The sequence below is a fragment of the Chiroxiphia lanceolata genome, chromosome 1 (genome assembly GCF_009829145.1).
Source record: "Chiroxiphia lanceolata isolate bChiLan1 chromosome 1, bChiLan1.pri, whole genome shotgun sequence".
Classification (NCBI taxonomy): domain Eukaryota; kingdom Metazoa; phylum Chordata; class Aves; order Passeriformes; family Pipridae; genus Chiroxiphia; species Chiroxiphia lanceolata.
This window is the reverse complement of record NC_045637.1, coordinates 6198697-6216904: the sequence shown is the minus strand read 5'-3', so window position 1 is coordinate 6216904 and position 18208 is coordinate 6198697. Positions and strand designations below refer to the sequence as shown.

The 18208-nt window shown below is 39.1% G+C and overlaps 1 protein-coding gene across 3 annotated transcripts in view; it reads right to left on the bottom strand.

Annotated features, from left to right (window-relative positions):
- FAM135B (family with sequence similarity 135 member B) overlaps positions 1–18208 on the bottom strand; it is a 200128-nt gene that overhangs the window by 118060 nt on the left and 63860 nt on the right. The gene's annotated exons all lie outside the window — the stretch shown is intronic.

Genomic DNA, 18208 nt, shown 5'->3' with positions numbered 1-18208 from the left:
ATAGATGTTTTGGTGGGGTTTTTTGGCTATTCAAATAGGACAGCATGGGAGAAGGTGATAATTTTACACCTAAGATTGAAAACAGACAAATAAATCAGACTATGGGGGAAAATTATTACACTGCTATACAAGCCAGCACAATGTGCAATACCATGTGCCTAAGTCCCACAATATGACCACAAAATGTGTCATTCACATCTGCAAATGCTGATACAGATATTTTCTCAATTAAATATTATTTCAAGAAGCCTTTTTGACCCCACTCTACCTCAGGGTCCTGCCAGGCTCTAGAATAGCCCAGAAAAAAAGGACTGAATGTGTGACACAGGAGCTACCAGCAGGCAGCACATTGTTACTCACAGCAGCCATCACCATTCCCACTGTCAGAAATTTCTTCCCACCTTCTTGGCAGTAGGAAGGAAACCTCGGACAGCCCAGGGAATCTCACACTCCCTCTGGAAGCTATTAGAGGTAGAAGAGGAAGGCTTTCCTCAGCCCTCAGTGCTGAGTCTCACACAAACATTGCACAAGATGACAGGTCTGTCTGGCAGCTTCCTCTGTGATGCCAGAGCTGCTGTGACAGCAGGTTACTCAAACATGGCTGTGGCACTCAGGTCCAGATTCCACAGCCATTTGTCACATCAAGTTTCTATGATTCTCACCCCAGTTTTAATCTCAGGCTCTTTAACTTTTGATGAAGGTAGGTCTAAAATTAATAGTGTGAGGAGGGCCATCCACATCCTTCCCCACAGACGTTGTGTCTCTTGGTAAAAGACAGTGGTTCTACTGAAGGCAAACTTCTCACCTACAAGGAGGCTGCATCTTGCAGACACAGATAAGAGGAAACTGTTTAGTTCTACATGTATGGCAACCTCTTTTTTTTTCCTTTTTTTTTTTTTTTTAACTTATGACAGAAAATCTTATTTTAAAAAACAGATGCTATCTAGTTTTGCAGGCCTGAGAAGTACTTGGTGTAATTCCTTCTCACCCAAGCAAACAGTACACAAGGGTTTTCTGCATCTTCTAAGGGTGCTCAGCACATCCCAGGATCAATCACAGATAGTTATGTCCTGAGTATAGGATTTAGGGCTGGAAGCTCTCAAGAGTTGAGTGCTCTGGGTACAACACGGAAAAGATATAAACAACTCCTGGGAAATGAGCTCTAATGTTCACAGGAGCACTCCCGTATTTCAGTGCATTGCTGCATGAGAGCCTCCCCTTGGCACTTGTTTTGAGGCAAGGCTTTAGTTTGGATCCAGGTAAACCCCAACCTTGATTGTTTTTATATATCTAGCTTCTTGTAGCTTCATCAGATCATCTCTCCTCTGTAGAAACTTACCGTACAAGCTTCAACCCATGCAACCCTGTGGCTCTCTGACAATTACACCAACCAGCACTCTTTACATCTCCTTTCATGCTCACCTCAGGGGCTCTTGCTCTCTTGTGCTCACCAAGATAACAGTGCTGTCTATTATTTGGTCTCATATTCATACCATTAAAGCAGTTTGCCCTTTTCTTCCCTTTCAGTCATCATAGTAAAGCAGGGGTGGAGTGGGCAGTCGAATGGTGAACAGAGAGCAAAACGATAGAAATGTGCTTTATTGTTGGAAAAGGGAGACAGTGAAAGGAAAGGGCAGAAAAATTAGGACCCAAATAAGGATATGAGCACTTATATTCTTGTCTCAAAGGCAATAAGAAACCTTGAAAAATAGCTTAATTTATTCTCACAGTCAAGTAGTAACCTTTTCCAACCTGTTCTTACATTATATGAAGAGCAAGAGATGAGAGATTTTGTGCTCTTCTGTCTGAAGCACCTGGAAAAACTTATGCTCTGATTATTTCAGGAAGATAATTAACCCTTAACTGTTCTGAGTGCAAACAAGAGACGTTAACAATCATTTAATAGATATAGAATGAGCCAAATAATCCTGAAGATTAATTCAAACTTTTGTATTACATCTTCTTTTTACTAGAATAAGAAAAATATGGTGTCTCATGAGAGTTCTGAAGTGCTTCTGTAATGTTTGTAGAGTGAAACTGATAAACAGATTTGAAGATGTGGTTATTTACACTACATTTTGTTTTGTATCCCACTCCTGGAAACAGGAGAAAAATGAAAATGATAAACATGAAATGGATCCTCAGAGACCACTGCTTAAAAGATTGTAAAGATTTTTTTCATATCTCAGACTCTTTCAGAAGACTGAAAGCCAAAGTGCCCTTGAAACAAAGATGTAAACTGATTGGGGACACAATAAATTTGTCTAATCCAGTACACTAAGAAGAGACTTTATTCACAGCCTGGTAGTTGTCTAATCCCAACTGAATACAAAGCCTGAGTATCTTCTAGTCATTGGCCCTGAACGAGATTCCAAAAGAAGGAAGTTTAGGGAAATGAGCAAAGTGGAGATACAGTGCAATCTGACACACAGTGAATCGCGATCCCAGGACAAGTTATGTTACTTAGTCCATCCAGCAGATGCCTAAATTCTGCTGTTAATAAATTGGTCATTTCCTTGAACTCTGACAGCCATTTCCTAAGATGTCTAGATGGATTTCAGAAGGGAATTTGATCCTGTTCTCTTTTGGAGACCAATTCCTAGAACTCATAACAACTCAATTTTCTCCTGCTAAAGAAAAAGAGATGGAAATGGTCCATTTCTTCTCAAAATGAGGTTCTTAATTCAGACAGACAGATTTATTTATGAGGGTAACTCCTATGAGACATAAACAGAGATTAAGACACGACCGTGTCATACATGTAACAAAAAAAACCCAAACAAACAAAAAAAACACAAACAAAACCACCAAACCAAACAAAGAAGGCAGCATTTCCTATTTTAACAAACTAAAGATCTCAGTACAAAATCATGAAGAAAACCACTCAGCAGCTAGGAAATGTGGACACTCTTCAGTGTCAGATTTTAACATGGAGCAAAAACTACATATTTGTAAATACATCAGTTTTTTGATGTTTCACATGTCCTGTACAACTCCATAAGACAATAAAAAGAAAATGATATGCCACAAAACTGTAACCTCTCTGCTCCTGTTATAATTACCTTCTAGGACTGGAAGTAGAATTCTTAACAAAGGACAAATTAGAGCTTCAGTGTCAAGAAGGAAAGGACCATTCAAGCTTGCCCTCTTAAATGAAAAAATAGGATGTAGAACATGGAGAACAACTGCATAGAAACCAAGACTTAGCTAAGTGATTATTGGAGCTTGTATATCTAAGCAAGCAAATTCCAGTCCTTGAAAAACAGTGGCAATTGATGGTAAGTGGTAAAAAGGAAAATTTAATGGGATGTAATAAATCAAGGAACTGGAAGAACAGTTAAAACAAAAGTAACACCAAAGGCTTCCGAATGTGCACAGAATACAAGGTAAAATTTTTGCAAACGGAAATAAAATAGAAGATGGATGAAAACAGTGAGTTTTTATTAGAAAAGGAACAAAACCTTCAAGAATTTACAGCCTGTGACAAAGAAATAAAGAAACTTGTAGCATAGATGTAAGAACTGGAGAACAGAGCTACTGAAGTCCTGGGGGCTGCAAGCTAGTTGGAACAACAGCTACAAAGAATTAAGAAAGTGGTAAGATAATTAAAAGAATATGAAGAAAGATTACAACAACAACAGTACAATAACCTGATTCAGATGTCTACTTTACAGTTTAAATCAGATGATACAATGCATGGCTACCTAAAGAAGGCAGCTCTGATCGAGTGCTAAAGGAACTGTTAGAGGCAGAACAGGAAGCACTTGTGACACAAGAGAGATTGCAGCCTCATTAGACCAATTAGAACAATACAGAGATAATCTGATTAGTAAAAATAAGGAGATATTATAGCTGAAGTGGCAGTTAGAGATGCAGGAAGGGCACGGGACTTGCACCATCACTCAGCTTTGGCCAGTGAAGGTGAACCTGGGTGCTGCTGTCAGCTCTCTCAGTCCCCATGCCACAACAGAACAGTAAAATAAAAAAAAGCTCTTGGCTTGACATAAAGACTAGAAGAGCACTTACCAGTCACCATCACAGGCAAAACAGATGCGGTTTGGAGAAAATTAATTTATTGACATGTAAAAGTAGAGTAGGATGCTGATAAACAAAAATAAACCACTTTCCCTGCATCAATTTCTTTTCCCAAGGCTCAGTCAGCCACACTCTTTGATCCCCAACTTCTCTCCCTGCCTTTTTCCCAATCTCAACCTTACTCCTTCATTCCCAGCTCCTCCACATCCTTGCCCCTTGAATCATATGTGTCCAGCAGGTGCAGCCCTGGCCTCTCCCCACAGAGCCCTCCCTGCAGTCCCTGCTTCCAGTACCTGCACAGGGACACCAGCTACCCTTGTTTATAGTGACCCTTCAACTTTCCTTTTCCCATAAGTATTGTTTCAAGGTATAAATCTAGAAACTGAGCAGTTGAATGAGTAGATAAAGAGACTCCAGACTGTCAGACACAGGAGCATTTCTCCCACACCAGGACTGGGGACGACCAAATCAGTGCACCCTAGGCAAATCATCCTTCTCCCTTTCTTCTCATTATCTTTATTTTTACTTTCTGCATTACATTTTATTTCCTAATCTTTCTCAGGAAATGGGTCATCTCTGTTTCCACCCACTCACTCCACACGAATAAAACTAATTGCTAAATGTGGGATCTTACCAAAATTCACCTATTTTTCTCACTGAAGTGTTGGCAGCACTGAAGGGACATTTCCTTCTCTTCCAAGAAAGATGAATACTCTCTGATGAAAGTACATGCAGTGCTGGCACAAGGCTGACAGCTCTGGAGATGGAAATCCCATTTTCTTCAGAATGGAATCAGCACTAACAACTACATCGCAACCTCCTCACAATGTTTTTGTCAATATGAGTCCTCACTCCTTTACAGAAAATCTTTATGGAGAGGGGAAAGGAATTTTCATTCTCAATTGTATCATGAATCTGTCCCCTCTGCTAAAGCTATGACCTCATTTTTGAGCAAATCCTAAAAATATTAATATTAATAATATAAGAATTCACAAAAACCTTGTGTTTCAAAAGTTATCTCCCGGGAGAAATTATTCACAGAAGACAAAATAGAACCAGAGCAGTACTGAACAACACAGCAGTAGAGACAAATGATGTGTCCACCTGAGCTGCCACTGAATCCTGGAAATGGCAAGAGTTTGTAGCCACTTAGCTTTACACCAGTAAAATCTCTAAGCTGGTTGCAAATCTGCTCATGGTATGAGGAGGGCTTGTTTCCAAAACAGATAGAAGTGAAACCCATGCTTATCTTCCACCAGGACCCACAAGTCAAATACTCTTCATAGAGTCACAGAATCAGAGAATAGCCTAGTGTGGAAAGGACCTCAAAAGATCATCTAATTCAACCTTTCATGGCAATGGGAGCTAAGATGAGATCATCTAGCAGCTTGTCCAGTCAGATCTAGAAAACCTCCAGGGATGGGGACTCTACCATGACCCTGAGGAGGTTGTTCCAGTGAATGATTGTTCTCAATGTAAAAACTTTCTTTCTTATAAAGGAATGAAACATCTTCTGCTGTAAGTTGTACCCATTTCCTTCTCCATGTGGCTCCTTATGAAGAGACAGTCTGTCCTCTTTGTAGCCACCCTTTAAGTATTGGAATACAGTGAGGAGATAACATGTGAACCTTCCCTTCTCCAGGGAAAAGAGACCTCCAGTCAGAAGAGATTTCCTTTCATCATTCTTCAGAAGTCAGGTCAAGGCACTCCTTTGGACCTTCTCCAGGCTGTGTCTTTCTTGGACAGTGATGACCAGAACTGGACACAACACTATTGCTGTGCCTGACAAGCACTGTGTGGGGTAGATCACATCTCTACGGGCAATGTCCCTGCAGATGCAGCCCAGGATCCAATTTGCCTTTGTTGCTGCAGGAGGGCACTGCTGACTCCTGTGTAGCTGGTTGTCCAAGAGGAGCCCCAGGTCCCTTCCAGCAAGGCTGTCCCCAGACACACAGGTCCCAGCCTGTACTGGGCCCTTTGTTATGTCATTCCAGGGATAGGACCTTGCACTTACCTTTGTTAGACTTCATACAGCTGCTGTTGCCCACAGTTCAAAACTGCTCAAGTCTTTTTGTAAGATGTCTCTCCCATCTGACATGTCCATCTAACCACCAACTTGGGGTCATCAGCAAACCTGGTGAGGGTGCTGTCAATGTGATTATCCAGGTCATTGACAGCAATGTTCAACAGTGTAGGGCCCAGTATTGATCCCTGGGGGACCCCACCTGTAACAAGCTGCCGTCCTGAATAGAAATCATTGATCACCACCCTCTGAGTGCAGCATATTAGCCAGTTTCCTACACATCTCAGAGATCATCTCCAGTCTGTACCTTGCCAGTTTGACTAGGAGAGGGCTATAGGAAATTGTGTTGAACCCTCTGTTGAATTTCAGTATCACATCTGCTCAGTCAAGGTTTGTGCAAACTCCTTAAAGAGGAGAGAGTGCTGCTACACTTTTCTCTGTTCAGCAAGGTACAGTTCCCTCTCATGTTTTTTATCTTTGCTATGCTTATCCATCTGGTTTTGTTTTCATTCCTGCTGAGGTTGTTCCTGTTTTAATTGAATAAAAATATGAACTGGATCTCAAATCAGCATTTTATACTAAGCATTAATAGAAATAAGAGTAAAAAACGAGGCCAATGGCAACAGGACTGTATCAAAATTAGTGTGGCCAACAGGACCAGGGCAGTGATTGTCCCTCTGTACTTGGCACTGGCCAGGCCAGACCTTGACACCTCCTGTGTCCTGTTTTGGGCCTCTCAGGACCACAGAGACACTGAGGGAATGGAGCATGTCCAGAGAAGGGCAACAGAGCTGTGTAAGGATTTGGAGACTAAGTCATAGGAGGAGTGGTTGAGGGAGCTGGGGGTGTTTATCCTAGAGAAAATCAAGCAGGCTCAGGGGAGACCTTATTGCTCTCCACAACTACCTGAAAGGAGGTTTTAGCCAGGTGGAGGTCAGCCTCTTCTCCCCAGAAATGTGATGGGACAAGAGGAAATAGCCTCAAGCTGCACCAGAGGAGGTTCAGGTTGGACATTAGGAAGAGTTTCTTCACAGAAAAGGTGGTTAAACATTGGAATGGGCTGCCCAGGGAAGTGGTGGATTTACCATCACTGGAAGGGAATAAGAAACAACTGGATGTGACACTGAGCGCTTTGGTCTGGTTGACAAGGTGGTGTGTGGTCAAAGGTAGGACTCCATGGAGGTAGGACCTCTTGGAGGTCTTTTCCAACCCTAATGATTCCATAAGTAAATTCACTCTGATGGAGCTGCACATTCATGTTTCTCTGACCCTTTATCCTATTTCAGAATACACTCATTCCATCTCTTCACTATGCATGAGATAAACGGGACTTGTGAACTTCAGTCTGAAAAGCAAAGCACCTGAATATTTGGTCTAATAACACTGAACACCATCAGACTCGAGTGTCTCTGTGGATCAGGATCATCATACCAGCATTTAAGATATTAATGATAGATATGTGAATTCTTTTATCAAACATACAAGAATCTCCAAACAGAGCCAGGACTGCTCAAACATCTACCACAGGCAAGTCTAAAGACAATCTCAAATGGTGCCTCAATCTGTAAACTTTATGTTTCATTATAGTGGAATAAATGTTAATTTAATCTGAATAATAATTCTGGTAATACCTAATATTCAGAATATTCTCTTCACGTCAGCAGCCTCAGAAGAATATGGGTAGACACTGATGAAGTAATTCTATCTTGTTTATTCTTTTTCTTTCAAACCAAATAGATTTGCTGTCTAATTTAGAGAATTAAAGCCTCACTGGCTCCCTTTAACAGTTTTGCTACTATCCTTACTCTTTGCCAGGATTTTCAGTGCCTGAATTCAGTGGATTTCGTACCTTGCTAACTTGGCTAGCAGAGAATCTTGAAAAATATAGGATGCTATCTGATACCAGGCTAATTTTTGTATTGGATCATCCTAAAAGCACAGCGTCTATCTGCAGGTAGAAAACAGGCTTGACCATCAACTAAGTTCTGCAGAGCAACAGTTCAGGAAAAATCCAGTATTGATTCTAAAGAGGGAAGCATTAGGAGCTGAGAAGATTTTAATGATGTTTTAGTGTTAAGATGATACAATAGAAATTGTTCAGGCTGAAGAAGAGAAGGCTCCGGGAAGACCTCATTGCAGCCTTCCAGTACCTAAAGGAGGCTTATAAAAAAAAAAAGGGAGAGGGACTTTTCGCATGGACAGATCATGAGAGGACAAGAGATTTTAAAATAAGAGGAGAGTTTTAGATTAGGTTTTATGAAGAAATTTTTTACTCAGAAGGTCATGAGGCACTGCAACAGGTTGCCCAGAGGAGCTATGGATGCCCCATCCCTGGAAGTGTTCAAGACCAGCTTGTATGGGACTTTGAGCAACCTTATCTAGTGGAAGGTGTCCCTGTCCATGGTGGGAGGGTTGGAATTAGAGTATTTTAAGGTCCCTTCCAACCTAAACCATTCTATGATTTAGCCTTCTTTCTTTATACAGTGGTTGAACAAGTCAGGGCTTCTTTTATCTGAGAATCTTCACAACCAATCACTTTCCCTGTGCTTTAGTAGGTCCGATACATCAACTTACTTCTCTCCACTGCTTCACAAAGTTTATCTCGTGAGGAGGATGTGTGAGTCCTGGCAATATTTAAACCTTAAATATCTAATACTTTGAACTGGTCAACAAAAAAAATCACAAAAAAAATTAAAATCCCACAGCTTCCTCAGTGTTTGTGGTGGTTTTGGTTGCAGACATCACTCCAGTCACACTATGAATTGACTTTTTGTTTGTTTCAAGACATCATTATAAAGATTTATCACGCATACCAAAACAGGAACAAGAGATTACTAAGCAACGGTTCATTTTTCAACTGCATTTTATTTGTAATACCTTTTATTGGCAGATGTTTTCCCCCCAAATGAATGAATGTTCTGCAGTAACAAAGTGGACGTGGATTGATGGGAGAAATTGATCTGCAATTGTTAATGTACTTTTGCTGCAGCAAGCACATTAAGTAATTAAAGTGCTAAAAAAGATCTTTCCATCCAGGCACACAATATACTGAACTCCATTAATGCAAGGACAAAAGTCAACTGCTTTTTTCATTGCATCTCAAGTGCACCTTGTCTGCAGCACACACACCATATAGTTTGATTGCATCCATAGAATTAACCTCTCCAGTTACAAAACCAGTTATTATCTCTAGGAAATTCTAAAGGATGAAGTGTCAAGAAAGAGTAATGCTTTTGAGTTGCAAGCATGAGCCATCTTTAAAGGATCTGATCCAGAGGCAGTATACAGTTTTCCATTCTGAAAATTAGACTTTGGGGTGTTTTAAGCTGAATACAAAGACATCTGAAAAATAAAAGTCGGAGTCACTCTGGAACAGACTTTTCCCAGGCACAATTATATTTCCTACTACCACAGCATCAGAGCATTTGTAATTGTACCCTATACATAATTGTCTGAGATATTATTTCTACTCCCATGTTTGCAGATAATGGGTGATGAGCTAAAAGGCTGTTCAAGCCCACGTCAAGTAATTTCCCAAACTCACTGCTCACTTGAACAAATAACAACAGTCATAGATCTTTTATTTCAACTTGGAACATTTACATTAAAATTACAAAAGTGGGATGAAATGTGTGTGCAGTATTGCCAAGAGACAGGATTGCTTCAAATGTAGGACAAGGCAATGAAGCTGAACCACAACAGTGACATAAATTACTAGTGTGGGTTTTTTCTTCATCTAACACTACTGAGGGTTGCTTAGATGTTAGTGATGGGTATCATGTAAAAATCTCATACAGAATGGGATTTAAAAAAAAAGCCTGCCACCCAAGGTGCTTATGTGCATGTTTATGCACGTTTGTAACTCAAGAAGGCTATAAAATTTTAGATGTTTAGATAAAGCCAGTTCCATAGAATAATGGGCACTTTGTAGTGATCTTGTCACAAATGGGTCATGATAACTGAACAAAAACCACAAACATCTACATCTTGGAAAATACAGGGGTTTCACTGTTCTTCCAGCCTAGGTTTTCAAGACTGTTAAGCACTTGGGAAATCAATTAAAACCGTGTGGCATTTTGTTAATCAGGTTTCTATAGTCTTCAAAACCACTGACATTAACAGGAGTCTTTCTATCAGCTTGTTTGACGGTGTCTTTTCCGATACAGAGGCTGGAAAGAAAAGTGCATCTGTAACTCTCACCTCCAAGAAGCTTTGTTGTGATACCCAATATTAAGCAATGACTTCCAGAGTTTCTAAGCGAGCTTTTGGCTATGTCTATGATTTGTATATCCATCCTTCACCTTTCTTTTAAAACCACATTTCCTGGACTCAGGCAACTAGATAAGAAACTCTTTTATTATTTAAAATTAACCTTTTAATGCTCGTGATTTCTCTGAAAGCCATGGAAACTTGTATCCCAAAGATTCAAAAATAATGAAATATTTATTAGTTTTAAGAAATATTTTAAAAAGAATAAATCCAGTTTCCATTCACTTGTTTAACAATTCCTTGTTGGCAAACAAAAAATCAAACCTTTGTCCCTTAACATCTGCATACTAACTCCTCTAAGGAAAGCAAATACCATCCCAAGTCCAAGTGACATTTACATTGCTGCTTTGAAGACTTTCTGAGTGAATTATGCCAGAAAGTAGTTTCAATTTCACTTAACGTGATTTATGTTTACAGAGAGCTACACTTCAGATGTTGCCTGGAGTTCCTAACTCATAGAATTACAGATGGACCCATGTCTACTGTTGAGAATCATTTAGCTGTGTGCATGAGTATGTTGGGGAAATAAGTCAAAGCCCTCAGGCTTGTGAAAGGATTTATGTGTGTGTGCTGCAACATTTTATTACTTAAGAACAAGTGAAGTGACACATTTTTTAAAGTACTGGGCTTAACTAGTACAAGACAGAAACATGGCACCAGCATAGACAAAGAGAGTGCCAGAAATTAGTGAATGAGAAGCTCTGCTAATAAAATAACTATGAGATGCTTCAAAAAACCACTGTGTTCCTTCTGTGCAATTTTTTAGGGAATCGGAAGTGATTCTCCAAGTTTTCCTGTGAGGGTGACTGTGGTGTTCGTAGCTCTTCTGGCACTTTTCCTCACTAAAGCGCTTTGCAAACAGCAACTAACAGAGACAGATGAAGTCATCTGTATTGGGAATGTGTTATCACATTGTTATTACACACTGTGCATATCCCTTCAGAAAGCATGGCAGATCATCATCAGCAAATCTTGTCTTTATATAGGACAAGCTATTGGGAGAACGGCTACACCTGGTCCCTTCCTACAGTTCCTGGTTGCAAGGGAAAACATAAAATCTTATGATTATACTCCAGCTCTGGAATTTGCTGTCCAGAAAGGCTGGAGAGTCTTTATCCTTGGAAGTTTTCAACACCTGACTGGACATGGTCCTGAGTGATTTGTTCTGAATTCAACAACTGGTCCCGCTTTAACCCGTTGTTGAGCTGGAGATCACACAGATTCTCTTCTAACATGAATGATTCCCTGACTCTAGGATGAGTGTGACCATAGTCTTCCTCAGCAAAGAAACATCCCTGTGTAGCTTCTTTCTGCATCCCTCAGTTTCAGCCCATGCAGTGGATACTGTCATTTACCATCAGCACCATGGTCTCCAGTAATTCATCTCACTGTTTAGCTTACAGTACAAAATAGGTTTACTTGATTATCATTAAAAAGTGATTTTAGCTGAGAAATGCAGTTTACAAATAAAATTAGGCTCTGCTTCTCATCTGTGTGCAATGCTTCACATCTTAAGTCTTGGTGTCATTGTGTCCAGTTCCTCAACAAGTGCGTCACATGCGAGAGGAGCTCAATTTTCAGTGCTGCATTTAATGACACCCAATTCTAAGAATTTATGGTGTTTGTGTCATCAATTCATTAAGCAGAAAGACTTAGAGGGTAAAAGAGTTAGATCTAAGTGCATCAGTGAAGACCACAGCCACCTCTAGAAGACCCATGAATGAAGAGCAACCACTTATTTTACAAAGTCTATTGGTTCAAGTAGAAATTCACCTCAAAGACATGCATTTAGCCCATTAAATTAATACATTGCTTAGCATAATTTAAAACTTAGTTAACTTCCTTCTGGGGGATCAAAGCCATTCTGTGACAACTCCAGAGGATGATACTTTAAATTTAAGATTTCTACTTATAGAAATATTTTTATTTTATGAATTGGATTCATAAAAATGGGAAAAGCAGTGCCAAATTACACATCAAGAGCTTTGAAGAAAATCTTATAATGGTCAATTTTTAATGATATAGATGATAGAATGAGCTGTCTTCCAGGTTAATGGCTGATGAGCATTAAAAGCTGGCTAAATCCCAAAAGTTTCATTTTACTTTCTTCTCCTTTTATTTTTTAGCCATGACTTTAACATCACAGTTTGCATTTGATTTCCTAAGAGAGTGAATCCCATCTGTTTGCACAACATTCCTCTTGGCTATCACTGTCTGTATGATATATTTTAATGTTTGTCTTTCAGGAGCAAGCAGAATGCCTTCTCTGTCTGCATCCTTACCTCTTGATTTATGAATTTTCCTGCTGTGTACAAAGCTTTCCACCTGGGTGCCACAGTATCTGTACCATACTCTTCTCTGTATAAGTATCACCACCTTTTATCTTTGGATCAGAAATAACTTTACAGCATCTACTGATCCTTCAAAACGTCTTTCTTAAGTTCTAGTTGTTTATTTTTAACAGATAGGGAAAACTTGAGACTACTCTAACAAGATCAGGGTCAGAAAGAGAGATAGGAATTGAATAAATTGATTCGCTAGATTGTACTTAAACATTTTTCCCTTGATGCCCATGACTAAACAGAGGCCAATTTGTTGAATGTTGTGCAGTGTGTACTTTTAAAGAAGTTGTTTTAATGGCTCATTATCATTCTAGTATTCATGAACAAGAAAAAACAGCTGCAGTTCCGTGTGTGAAGGGTGACTGAAGTGAACACACTCCCTCTAAACATATGATTCAGTCAGCTCTTGCTGTGCTACATGGGCCCCAAATGGGAGCAGAAGAAGTGGTGTAGCTTGCCCATATGGGTTTGGAAGCAGCAAGATGACATTTGGAGTTCTCATAAGCTCTCAAATTACTATAACATTTCTGGGCTCTCCAACATGTGTTTGCTTTAAATAATCATGTTGTCCAGAATTTTCCCTGTGACAGTGCACATGTGTGGATTCAACTCTGTATTAATGATTGCTGGGAACTAGATTTTACTAATTCTGTGATATTGCCTTTGTTAGCCAACCTATTGGGTGAGTTGGAGTTGACTTTTAGCTCAGTTGTTTGTAAGTGACCAAGGGACACAGAACAGTTACCTGATGTATTTAGGGACAGGTAAGCCATAATATTGTTTATTTGAAGGAAAAAGGTAATTTCCAGATACAGGAGCACCCAACTTTCCACTGACTATTCAATTGCCAGTCAGTGGCGTTGTTGAGATGCTGCTCTTTACCTGCAGAACAGTCTCATATCTTAGTCTCCACTGTATTTAGTTTCAATGTTTTATCCCCTACCACTGCCACAGGCGATCCCACCTCTCTTCAGCAGACACAGGGTGCCTGAAAATTAAAGGTGGCTATATTAATTAACCATTGTTAATGAGAAAACTGTGTTCACCAGCTATCATGACAATAACTCAGCATACATGGTTCTCCTGAAGTTGGCCATTTGCTACACTTTAGGACCTTGAAATTTAGCTTCCTGCACACCACCACTCAGCTACTTTCATAAGTATGGATTTGTGCTAAACTACCTTCTGTCTTGTCAGCTCAGTGCAGCAGGTTCTCAGCTATCACTGCATGACCACATAGTCACTACCTTCGTACTCATGTGGATTTTTTTCCCTTTTTTTTTTTTTTGACAAAGGTATCTGATGCTGCCTTAAAGTGAAGGTAATATATTGACAGAACTTTTTTTTTTTTTTGCATGATGACATATCTGTTCCAAGGGACAACACTTATTATTCTAAAAAGACATCACTTCATCATGCTTATGAAACCCTCTTCCTTTTGTTTCCCCCTTTTCTTCTTACTTCATTTATATTAAATAGAATTCATGCATCATAAATGAACTAGGTAAGTATTTTCAAAATGACATAGATTTACAGTCCAAAAGTGATTTGTATTTCATTACAGGTGAGAAGTCTGAAGAAATGCATATTTTTTATGAACAAAGTTACAAGATTTACCTCTGTCCTACAATTTCAAATGATTTTTAAAAAATATATTCTGACACTGTACTTCAAAGATTCCAGGAAATAAGGTCTGAACCTCTGAATACAATATGTATTTTTCAAACATCCATCTGACAAGAAAGGCCTGGTGGATTGCTGAACCCCAGTTGGCTTGGGGAAGGAGCTGCTGTATTTTGTCTCTGAAGGAATGAGCTCATGGCTAAGTACATGTTGAAGCCCTGTCGTCCAGCTGGTAGTTAACAGGGATGTTTTACCACATAAAAGCTTATGATTGTTAAGGCAAAAGATCTTGTTTCCAGCAGCTCTGAATTCTACTGATCCTTGGTCTGATCCTTGTAGGGTTTTCTAAACTCTGAGATCACTGATCTTTTCTCCAGGGCAACATTGCTTTCCTTTTAGAAGAAACTGGACTTCATTTTCCCACTCATTTTTAATCACCACCAGCCCTCACACAGATAAACCACCAGTATAAGTGTCAGACACTTACAGACCGCAGCTTGGAATGGAAAAGACTGATAAGTAGTTGATTCAGACCTGTGATAGGTAACTAATGACTTACCTTGATCCTAGTTTTATAATACATCATTGCCAAAATCCTAGCACTAGCCAGTCACTATTTCACCTTCTTAGTGCCCTCTATTTCCTCACAGACTTCAAATATTACATATCCTGTGAACACAGTGGTTGTGGGGTTCATTTCTTTCCTTATACAAATAGATTTTGAAAAGCTTTAAGAAAAAAAGGTGCAGAAGGATTGCTTCTGACAGAATCAGACAAATCAATTAATTGATCTCTGGCAGTCAGGGATAATTTTATTTCCTACTCTATTAAGGAAAATCAGAATCAGTTAGCTAATTTCACTAGAGAAAATGTCACCAGTTATTAAGCAGCACACGATGGAAAGAATTAAGGACGGAAAACTCAAAAATGTTTTCCTTCCAGAATTGCATTACTTATTACTTAGCCTTTAGAACTCTGGCATCAAACATCATTGCAAATCCTTTAATTTGACCAAAGAAAAGGTTTTCTTCCCCTATAGCGTCACCTACAGCATTTAACCTTTGGAGTCTATAAGTATTGACACTGTTATATTTGTGCTCTGGAAGAAGATAAATTTAACAGTAACTGACCAAAGTATTATCTGCAACAGTTAATTTGCAGACTCTTCCTGTTATATATGTGCCAAATATTTACAAAAAATCAAAATCAACCAAACAAAAAAACCCCCGAATTTTGTATCCGTCTCTTTTTTAGTAATAACTATTCATACAGGTAAAGAAACATGATTCAAATACCACAAGGTGCAGTTCAAATAGATTAAGGCACTTCCATTTCTCATGGGAAAGGAGAGGTGGTAACCGGCTGTGTGTGCACACAGAATTCAAAATAGCATCCAGTACAATCAAAAATAGAACTGGACCATTATGGGCAGCCTAACATTTTAAAGCACTTTGACTCTGTGGCTTACGGCCAGCAGATCATGTCCTTAATCAAGTTTGATTATTAACCATCACCTAACAGCTCCAGAAGAGCTGATTCTCCCAGGATTTTCTTGCTAAATCTTGCTGATTTATTCATTCCATTATTTGAATGGAGTGCTCTTCTCAAAAAGTCTCACAGCTGGCACATCCATAGTCTCCCAAAAGGCACAGTCTTTAGAAGGACAGTTAGCCAAGACTAAGTGTTTTGGGAAATATTGCCATTATTTCTGCACCTTTACACAGTTCCAAGCCAGAAACTTCAACCTTATGTCAGTTAGGGATACAGGAGCAGGACTATTCTGTATTTGTGGAGACACACGCTCGGGTTTTTTATTATGATTTTTCCTTTTGTTTTTGTACCAAAATATTAAGGGAAAAACTAGGTGACATACATCATTATTAATATTGTTGTTCATGCTTTTGAGGTTAAAAAACACATTAGGTTTTCACCGAAATTAAGATGAATTTCAACTTTGCTGCTATTCTGATGGACAGCACTTCATGAATCACCTTTCTGACCTTCAGCAGAACAGAATGATATTGACTCAATTTACAAGGCAGTCAAAGAAGGAATAAAAACTAGTTAAATAGAAAATACACATCATTGATACTTCTACCACCTTCTCATCTGGGGGACCATGTCAATTCAAGATATCCCAGAGGTCTATAGGGAATATCAACAATGGCAATAGGGGAAAAAATAAAGTGTGCCCAGGTTAAAATGAAATTTGGCAAACTCACCTACTCTTTTTCTTTATATTTCCATACTACAATGAAAGGGGCTGCTGAGCAGATGAAGCCAGCCAGAGGACATTGATCAGCAAATACGAGACACAAGGATTTTGCTGGAAATGCAAAGGTTAAAACTATGGAAGGAAAGCAAATGTAATACTATTCAGGATACATAGAAGGAAAAATACTGTAAACAAATTAATGCAGTATAACCTATAGTATCATGTGTTTGGAATATTAATCAGCAAAGCATGGTAAGCATCAGTGGAGAAAAAAGCAAAGGTAATTAGGAACTCATTAGTGTGACAGCTGAATATATTATCTCCGTTAGTGCTAGGCTTACCCCCACACCAGAGATTTGATCTGACTATCAAAGCCAAAGAAAGCATTTTACAGAAATTATTGAATGCAAAAGCACACCAATATGACAAAACAACAGGCAGTTTTTCACACAGTAACATGAGATGTGGGAAGATTCCTGACCAGCCTCTGAACATCTCATTGTCTAAGTCCAAAAACATCATTGAACCCACTGATGGATGTGGATTTTCAACTGTGAGGAAGATCAAAGATATTACACTAATCACAAGAAGTCAAGAAAAAAAATCTATAGCTCGGGCTGTCTTCTGTGATCATAAGAGCCAGAATGCACAGGAGACTTTTTTTATAACTCAGATAAACCAAACACCTCAAGGTAGGTGTTTTCTTTATGATTTTTTTCTATATAACACAAGTACTTGGCATAGTCAGAATACTTTCTAACACAAAGTTGGTGGGTATTCACCTGGAGACAGCAACAGAATGACAGATGCCAGCTGTTAAAACAAAATAGAGCTGTGTTTTCTTTATTCAAGATCCAAGCATCCTTTCCACACAGTTCATCAAAGTAAAAGTAAATAACAAGATGCCTGTAGAGATGGAAACAACCTAATCTATCCCAAAACCTGAAATAATTTGCTTGTTTTCTCACAGGAAATGGTGCTCGAGATAGACAAATCAGTTGTGAGCCACCCCTGTGCCAAGTTAAGGCTTAAAAGAGAATATGTAGTGTTCTGTATACAACAGCCATAGATGAAAGAATCCACTGTTGTCCGTGAAGTACATTCTTTGGACCTGAGTGTCCTGTTCTCCTCAAAAACAGTTCATCTAATTTTTCTTCACTGAAAAACACCTCTGGGGTCCAATATGCAAGCAGATTGACAACTCACACTTGGTCAGGCTTCTTCACAGACACCAGTTTGCTATAAAAACTATTTGGAAGAGTGGTATAAAAATAATAGAGAAGTTTAGGTAGACCAGAGTTGTACATGTTTTTCTGACTTACAGGGGTGTGAAAAAACAATGTGGCCACCAGACACAGAGCTTTAGTCAGACATGAGCATTCATTTTCCCTTCTAAAATGGTGAGATTCAGCTAAATTTCATTAAAAGAATATACTCATTAGATTTATGACCCTAAAATCAACATGTTTTCATTATAATTCCATGTAGCTATCATCTACCACAGACTCAAAACCAATCCAGAAGCATTTAAAACAGCTATTGTACTTATAGCTGAACAGAGGCTTAAAACAATCTAGAGCATTATAACATTGTATTGCAAAAACAAGTCACTCAGTCTGACTTTACAGTGAAAGTAATGTACATTGATCTTCCTTGACAGCAATGAAAGCCCAATGACAACCTTCTCTGCCCTGGAGATTG